Genomic DNA, 9,780 nt, shown 5'->3' with positions numbered 1-9,780 from the left:
TCTTAGATTGAAAGTGTATATAATGGATATAAAAAATATATATGTAAATAAATAATTTAATATATCAATTGCAAATTTATAAAAGTTCTATCAGCTATTAAAATAAGCTAATTATGAATAAATCAACTGATTTAAGTAGAAAAATTTCGAATCCAACTTTTTAAAATATATTTGCTACAATGAAAATGACCAAAATTTTAAATATTTGTTATATGTCTTAGATTGAAAGTGTATATAATGGATATAAAAAATATATATGTAAATAAATAATTTAATATATCAATTGCATATTTAATTTTTTGTGTGATATATTATTAACTGTAGTTTATAAAAGTTCTATCAGCTGTTTAAATCTGCTCATTATAAATAAGTCAACTGATTTAAGTAGAAAAATATCGAATGCAACTTTTTAAAATATATTTTCCACAATGAAATTTACTGAAATTTTAAATATTTGTCATATGTCTTATATGTAAAATCCATAAATCAGCTTCACATCCATAAATCAGCTTATGCCAATGGAAACGACTAAATCTTAATTACATTACCAGAGATAGTTTTATTTGCAATGGAAACATGATATTATTAATTAATTACTTGGAAGGCAAATCATCAATCCGTACCTATAGTTTTCAATTCTTAATGTTACTTTATTAAGGTTAAGAATTGGTGGTTTGTAATATATTTTAATAATGCTTTAAAATATATAATTTTGTGGAATTTTCCAATATGATATGTATGATATGTAGGTATGTATGTGTTCAATTATTTGCAGAGTTTATATTTTACTTCCAAATCCTTTCGTTTTCACATCTGTTTACTGAAAGTAATTCATTTTCACAACAAAGGATTTTAAATCCCTGTTGGCTTAAATTTTGATTTGCATAACAAAGAAAATAAAATAAAACGAATGTTTGAAGTAAACGAAAAAAAACGCCAAAAAAGTGAAAAAGAAGACACTTAACTTTTATCAAAAATGCAAATATTTATCAACTTTTCCTAGTAAACATTTGTAAAGTTTTTTTTATATTTCAGAACAGAGTAAACAAAAAATGTTATATATTTAAATCCACAAAACGAAAATATGGCAAGGACTAACAGGCTAAGGAATTCACACACAAACGAAATAGTGGAAAAATAGTCAAAAAAAAAAAAAAAAAAAAAAAAATAATACCATTTATATTATATTTTATAGAGGTTTGCGCGTTTCCATTGCATACAGTAGTGTATGCTTTGTATCTGCTCAGCAACTCCTTAAAGTCGTCACATTTGCATTGAAGTAGCAAAAACTGCATAAAGACGTCTTAAATCATCACATTCTCCTCTTTTTTTGTGCAGGCAACGGAAAATGAATTCCGTTATGAAAGTAGTTTAGTGGAGTACACGAGAGTCAGCGTAAGGACAATAGTAAGCACAACAACGCGTTGCATATGCATTGCCTAAAGAGGCAAGTCCCAGTAGCTGGAAACCGTCATGGTTGGTAGTGCCCGTAATGGTTGAAATGCCAGCCAGATCTTTAGCTCCACAGCTTTGGCACCAACACTTTATTTGAATTATTATGATAATTTAGCAGACACTTCGTGTTCTGTACTACTTTAAAATAGAAATAAATAAAACGTGAAAAATACGAAATGCAATTTAAGCATAATTTCATTTAGCCTATTTTTTATCTTAAACTTTGGTTAATTTTTAAAATAAAAAAATTTCATTCACCACAATATGAAAAATGAGAATAGTCCGATTAAAGATATGTCTTTTATTTTAAGAAAAAATATACTTTGATACACTTTAAATGTGTTTTTTAATATTACACTCATATTTTTTCATTCATTAATTGTTATTATTATTATGACATGTTCTTCATTATACCAAAAAAAAAAATATTAAATTTAGAATTTAGTCTATTCACAAATAGTAGTTATAAAGTTCTTTCATTCTTCTCTATTTCTGACAGCAAAACATAGCTGATTAAAGGTTTTGTTAGTTTTGAGACGACCTCATCTCCTCACTCCTTGCGGTTTTCATTCCATGACTGCGTGGGCAATTGCATCTATTGGCTTTCTAGGCCAACCGTATTTGAGTTTCTGAATTTCTTTCTCTATTGGCTTTTGTTTGGTGCGTATCTTCGTTGGAGACTCTTGCAGGCTACCATATGATCAGAATACACCATGTTAGCGATGTTAGCGACCATGTTTCGCACCCATATAATAATGTCGATTTTACGCAGGCGTTAAATATTCTGATCTTAATTTCGGAGCTTACATTATTGGCATTTCAGACTTTGTTAAGCGACGCGAAAGAGCTATTTGCCTTTTTCACTCTGCTGTCGATATCCTTTGACGTACCACCATTGCTGTGTACTATACTTCCCAGGTACTCCAGTTTCTGCACGTCTTCAATGTTATGATCACGCAAAAGGATAGGCAATTGATTACTTGCTTTCACTCTAATTGTTTTTGTCTTTGTGGCGTTAATGTTTAGGCCAACTTTATATGACTGTTTTGCATATCAGTATGTCTGTTTGCTAACAATACTACATCATCTGCATATTCGAGATGACCAAGCTTTTGATTCAGCTTCCAACCGATGCCGATTGGGTGTTCTTCCACAGCTTCGAGAACGACATCTAGGACTGTCATAAACAGTAACGGTGAGTACTTTAAATGAGTTTCAATTAAATAAACTCTTATAATAATAAAATAGCAGTGACAAAATCAACTAATGGTACAATAACTAATTAATAAGTTAATCAAACATACGTGAAAATTAATTCATTTAATATTGTAGCCTTAACTTTAAGTGAATGCTTTAGGTTCTGATAATGTCAATACATTTGCTTCTATATTTTCTCCTCTACCATTTGATGCTAATAACGATATATTTAACACATTATTTAGTAATACATTATTTTGAAATTTCTTAGTATTAGGTGCTAAAGCAACCTCACAACCTCACAGTATGCAACCTGCGTTATATTATCGCTTCTATTACTTAAAATAAATGCAATTTCGCATGTAAGCCGACAAAAATCCGATTGTATATGAAAAAAAACGAACAGTTTTGAGGCTAAATCAAAATTTTTTTGAATTCCGTCAAACTTTTTTGTCAACACTTCAAATGTTGCTATTATACACCAAGTTTGACAGAAATTCGCATTTCACAAAAATGATTGAACACAAAACCTCATGTGTAATACGCGCTTTAAAATAACTTTAACGATTGATATTCTGGCCAGTACCAAAATGTTGAGGGTCTTCTATTTGGTTAGTATCGGTTTTTATTACAAAATATAAACCATGGTCTATGTATTGTGCTATATTCATTTCTGAAATCTGTTTAATTTTAATCTAATCTTAACTAATAATAGTATTTTAATTACATATAACAACTTGTGATATGAACAGGAGAAACAACATCTATTTGAACACTGGAGAGCCCAAAGAGGCATGAGATAGTCAAGAAGATTCATTGATCCTGAATACATCAAAGTTCATGTTATTCTTGGTCTTACCAAAAACGACATTAAAATCTAAACTAAACTTCTTACAGGACACTGTAGACTTAATTGCCACATGAAGATTATAAGTGCGGTTTAAAGTGACTACTGTCGACTTTGTCATGAGGAGAAGAAAACATCGGCATATATTCTATGCAACTGTCCAGCGGCGGCAAGACGTAGACTCAACTACCTTGAAAGCGGGATCTTAGTCCCAAATCAAATAGATAAAATTAAGCCCACAGTAATAACAAGATTTATAAATTGTCTAAAATTTTTTCAGTTGGGCCTTTAGGCCCACAATAGACCCTTCAGCTCGGCATTCATAGCCTATTATTTAATAATAATAATAATTACCTTCTGCTCAAAAAGTATCAGGATTTTGTTGTTTGTTAACTACCCATTAAGTAATAGACCTTTTCCAAAAATTTGTTTGTTCTTGTTATGTTAGTACACCCTTTCTTGACGTATGGTACAAATTTGAGCGCCATCAGTTTGTTTACAGCAGTTGTTAGTGTGAGACTACCTCAAGTGCATTCAGCAATTTTTACTATGGAAAATTCTTGTTATACGCGATTTTTTGACTAAACACGGCTGTCAACACCACTGTCATCGCTCAGGCACTATATTCGCCTGATCTGGATCCGTGCGACTTTTTCCTGTTTCCGAAACTCAAATTGATCGTTCGTGGTAAGCGTTTTGAGTCGATTGAATCGGTAAAAGAGAATTCGCTGAAGGAACTAAAAGCCATACCTTCACGGGCCTCCAAAAAGTGAATGGAAGATTGGGTTAAGCGTTGGCATATGTGTATCGCTTCAGAAGAATCATATTTTGAAGGAGATAAAATAAATTTGGAATAAAATTTAAATTTGTGTGTTTTATTTACAAAATCCCAGTACTTTTTGATCAGAAGATATAATAACTAATAAAATGTGCGGTAAACTATGCTTAGAGAAAAAATTTTAAATTTTTGAGAAAAATTTTGGTGTGCATGTATTGCATTGATTAAAATTAATGAATAGAATAATGATTAGGATAAATTATATTTCTGAAAAAAAAAATTTTTTTTCGTACTATAAAATAATTTGAGTAATGAGTTTAGCGAACTTTTTTGCTTAACTGCAATCTGTTTCCGTTTAAATTTTGTATCTACCGAATTTTCCAATCCAATTCGGAAAATGTGTACGTATCTGTAATGTGAACCTCATATATATTGGCTCATTAAGAGAGATTATATTTTGCCGAAACTAATAAATTGTCTTGGAATGTTTATACTGAAGTTGTATTAAATTGGCAATTGTTTATGCTGTTTCATTATCGGTTGCTTTTATTTTGCACACCATAAATTATTGTAATCGAATTTCAAACTCAATTTCTAAAACAATTTATCTAAAATATTGGCCGCATTCAACACATTCTTAAGCGCCATGAGGTGCACCAATGGCAGTTCTCCTGTTTGGTGTCTGCAGTTCGCATCCGCTTTGTAAGCCAAACACTGCATGACAAACAGAGCAAATAAATTTTATTATTAACAAAGCGAGGACTAAACAAACCAAAATTCCAAAGGTAAAATATTCGTTTACATCTGTTCATAAGCAAATAAATATAGAAGAAATACAGAAGCAGTAAAAATCACAAATGTACATCGAATATATATACGATTTTTAAGAACGAAGCCAAATTTTTATTACAAATCACGTAGAGTGAAACGATGCGGCAGCAATAAAAGTATCTAAACTTTCAGCGCATTTAAGCATAACGGATGTTGGTGTATAACGGAAATTCTATTGAGCTATTGTTTTGTGGAATCCCTACACCATCCACATAGAAAGTTCGGACACAAGCCTACGGTACTTTCATGCACAGAAATATTTTCTCTACTTCTGCAGAGAAAAAATTCAAAATTTCAAACAATAAAATTGTTTTAAATATTTTTTCAACAGAAATTAAGCACAATAGATGGTAATGTTTTTCAAATTTTTAATTAAAAAAAATTAAAAAAAATTTCTACAATTTCTGCACAGTCAATAAAAGCATACAGATAACATAAATCTTAATTTCCTCATTATCATCATTATTATTAAACCATCCAGCAGTTTGCAAGCCACTGCAGGCACCATCATTCCGTATAGAGAAGACGTGACTTTCAGCTTTATCTGTACGCTGATCACTTCTGTCCTTTAGGGCATCCTTCTGGTTTGCTTATGAACAACCCTTATCCGTTGTATCCTAACGGACCATTATTTCAGCTGAAGTAAGCTTTGATGTACAAGGCCTCATCCTAACCTAATCTTCATTCCGTAATAATTATGTTTTTATATACCACGATATTATTTTTTGGACAACTACTGAACTCGGTATATGCAAATTACAATACATTGAATACTTTTCCGATTTGTACCACAGTTTGCAATTAAAAACACTTTTTTAATTAATTTCACGATCTCTGCCATAGACCCTTCAGTCAGACTGCTCTTAAGGCTCCGTCTCTTGGACTTAGAAGTCAAAAGATGTCCTGTTATGAGCTTGTATAGTTGCTTGCAGCTCAGAATAACGTAAGTCTTTAGTGAGTTCCGGGTCGCCGAGGAGTTTAAGAAAATGAGTTTAAGAATGAACAAGCTGATGAGCTAATGAAAACTCCATCAAAAACTGCTTTTCCTTTTTCGAGTTAAACTAGGCCAGTACAAAACAAATAAATAAGGAGAGGGAGAGACGTTCGAGGCTGGTGTACTACGAAGATTTCACAGGACTTAGACAAACCAAGACACTGATGAAACCATACTCCATCAAAAACATTCTAAAAAGGTAATTAAAAGTTTATAACGGGTTTCATCACAGATTATTATGCCTGCATCACAATCGAATATTTTACAGGACTAGGACGTATTGTGTTCACAATTTCAATATAGTCGGAGCTTACAAATCTGCTCAATCACGTTTTCATACATAGTTCCAATTATCATTCTCATTTTTTTAAAAAAATTATTTTAAATTGTTTTTGATGCATATGTATATTAATGTATATTTAATGACTGATATTTGCAATAGGAATAGAAATAAACGGGGTATATTTCGGGCCTACAATAGGTATTTTTGCTCCTTTTTCGGCCAGAATATCTACCCTTTCATTGTCCTTGTGCCCCTCATGTCCCCGTATCCTTAGCAGAGTCACAGAAATCCTCATCAGTAGGATGTTGAGAAGATTGAACAGTCCAAATCAACTTCAATTGAAATGTGAATACCATAAGTGATTTCAAAGCTGCTTGACTATCTGAGGAGATGCATATGTTGGTGACGCGAATGCTCCTACGTGACATATGCATTCTGTACTTGAAAATTGAAAGCCATTTGGTCCATTACTATTGCATTCTGAAAATTTGGCCCTACAATTCCTACTCCAGCTTCGTCAACTTCCCATCAATGTTATGGTTATGTACTCATCAGCGTACCATAACTGTGAGACCTGCCAAAATCATATATTGGGTTGTTCTTGTCATTTCTATGTCCATTAGTTATGGAGACAAACCAATTAATTGTTAGAAAATTCAACAGTGAGCATTTAAAATGTGATGACATGTTATTATATGATTACCATCATTTTTTAGATTCATCACATGGCGTAGTGGTTCTAATTTTTTTCAATTAATTCGATTTGAAGATTTGCAAGCTGCGATTATTTACGAACTTTTTTGAATTTCTTTGAATATAAATTATGATTTACAAATGATTTACAATTGTTAATATAATATGTTCTACTACATTTAGCACTGTTTAAGGGAATGATGAAATGTAATTTTGAGTCCAAGGGTGACTAATGGAGACACAATCGTAGAAGTTTTTGAAATTGTACGAATTATTCTTCTCAAATATTATTTGTTAATCATTTAAGTATGATTTTGTAGAAGAACGATTTGTTAAGGGATAGGTGCTCTTCCATTAAAATATTGATAAGGCAGATATTCTTGAGTTTTGTTACAAATTGCTTACCTATCCAGATTGAACTCTTTGCAAAAACTATTCAAACTTATTAATAGATTCCAAAAAACATAAACATACGACGCATATATATAAAAATCGATCATTTCCAGCAAATGTCAACGAAATTTCAACCGCATTCAAAAATATATATCTTTTCTGCATATAGCATTTTGGATTTGCTTATTTATTTAGATTGTACTAAAATTTTTGCCTGATATGATAAAACTTTTGTGTGTTGATATTTAGAAGATTTTGCTTAATTTGTGTAATTTTTTATACAAATTAAGGCAGAGCAATCGGACTGACTGAATTTTGAAAAATACATACATAGATACCAGCGAAAAGGTTTGCAAGATTATTTCCATGAATTCGTAATAAATTTAGTTATAATGTATATGTTAACAGCACAATTTGCATAAAACTTTTTAAAACTTTTTTAAATTAAACTTTTTCCAAATTGTTTGGCAATCAAAACAATTCCAATTGCGGAGTTTCAAGCAACAAACCATTTGCAGCCAAAATTTTAAATTAGTTACATAAATTTTGTATGGAAACGGAATCGGAATTGGAATTTTTCAAGCAAATAAAATCCTTGCACAAATACGATTATTTTGGGAACTTAATTCTATTTGCCGAATTAATTTATCTTGCAGAATAAGCTTCCAAATTAGCAATAACAATCGTTGATTAATTGCGGTTTTCACAGGAATGGCATTAGCGGTGTTCAGCAATTAAACAAAATACTTTAATTCACGTTGCAGACAAATTTATACTAACTCTATGTGATGTGATGAAATTTCACTATGATAGAATGTTTTTAAGTATATAAAAACACTAAAATGAAAAAAAAAGTGAAACCTTTGAAACAAATTGACTTACCAACCAAAAATTGTTACTATGTATAGAGGTCATTCTTTTACAACTCAGACACCTTTTTGAGCTCATGATCTCCGATTTGGCAGAAATTTCCTTTTATAAAATAAGAAGACCCGTATCTCGGGAAAAAATTTTGTGATTTTTTTCCTAGGAGATATGGACCATGGGGTTTTGAGAATTGGCATAGTAGACACATTTTCAAATGGCTATTTCTCAAATTCTATAAAAGGTAGAAACTTAAATTTACAGCGTTTCAAAGATAATTGATTGAACTTTTATAAAATTGTTTAAACAATTGAAATTGTTAATGTTTAAGTATTAATATTAACTTTTAAATTTCAAAAAAAATTTTTCTTAATATATATCCCCAGAGACTAAATTTTTTATATTTTATTTAGATTTAGTTTTAAATTTTACTACGAAATAAAAACCCGGAACCCGTTATTTTTTTGCAATTTTTTAATATTTTTTTTTCTCCCGCAAAATACATCAAACACATGCGTACTACATTTCCATTGAATGAATTTTCGAAGAATATACTACATATATTCTTATATAATATTTTTAATTTCGATTGGTAATAAAATTCTACTTAAAACCTAAAAATTTCAGGACGATATTGTAATTAGAAGTACTTTTAAAAATTTATTTATCCTTAATATCACACCAAACACATACACACGATTTTTCAGTAAAAAAAAAGGCGTATGTCACTCAATTTGTTTTTTTTTATTTTTGATTCAAATTAATATATAAATTCTACTTAAAAAAAAAATATTTCCACTGTGATATTCATTTTAGAAGTAATTAAAAAAAATTAATTAATCAGGTGTCCTTCACGTTACTCATACGCATCATAGTACCATTAAATCAATTTTCGAAGGAAAACGATACAAAAACTTTTACTTTTTATTTCTAAAATAAATATATATAATACATAAAAAATTAACATTTTAAATTAGTTCCGCATCATTTCTGTTTTTAAATAGACAAAAGTACCAGCAAGGTTAGATTATATTTACTGAAGCAATAAGTCATATTCTACCTATTGTGATTGATAAATTCCATCTTTTTCTATCATATTAATTTCTTTACAGACCACTTGCTGTTACTGTTACACTAGTTCTGTTACTTTCTAAAAGGAAGTGTTGCTCTATTTCAGGTACTTATTTACAATATTTACATTTCTTGTTTCAGCTATTCATGTATTCGAACGAGATGTTCGAAAGCGATGTTCAAATTGATTATGCTGTATGTCGAACACGTAGACGCCACGGGCTCTACAGCGTATTATCCAGTTAGAACTTTAGTAAGTATATGAATTTAGAGTTCATTTTTACATAAAAAGTCACTTGGGCCATTTCTTGTTTCAGCTATTCATATATTCGAACGCGATGTTCGAAAGCGATGTTCAAATTGATTATGATGTA

This window comes from Teleopsis dalmanni, chromosome X (assembly GCF_002237135.1).
Source record: "Teleopsis dalmanni isolate 2A chromosome X, ASM223713v2, whole genome shotgun sequence".
Classification (NCBI taxonomy): Eukaryota; Metazoa; Arthropoda; class Insecta; order Diptera; family Diopsidae; genus Teleopsis; species Teleopsis dalmanni.
This window is presented reverse-complemented; position numbering follows the sequence as displayed.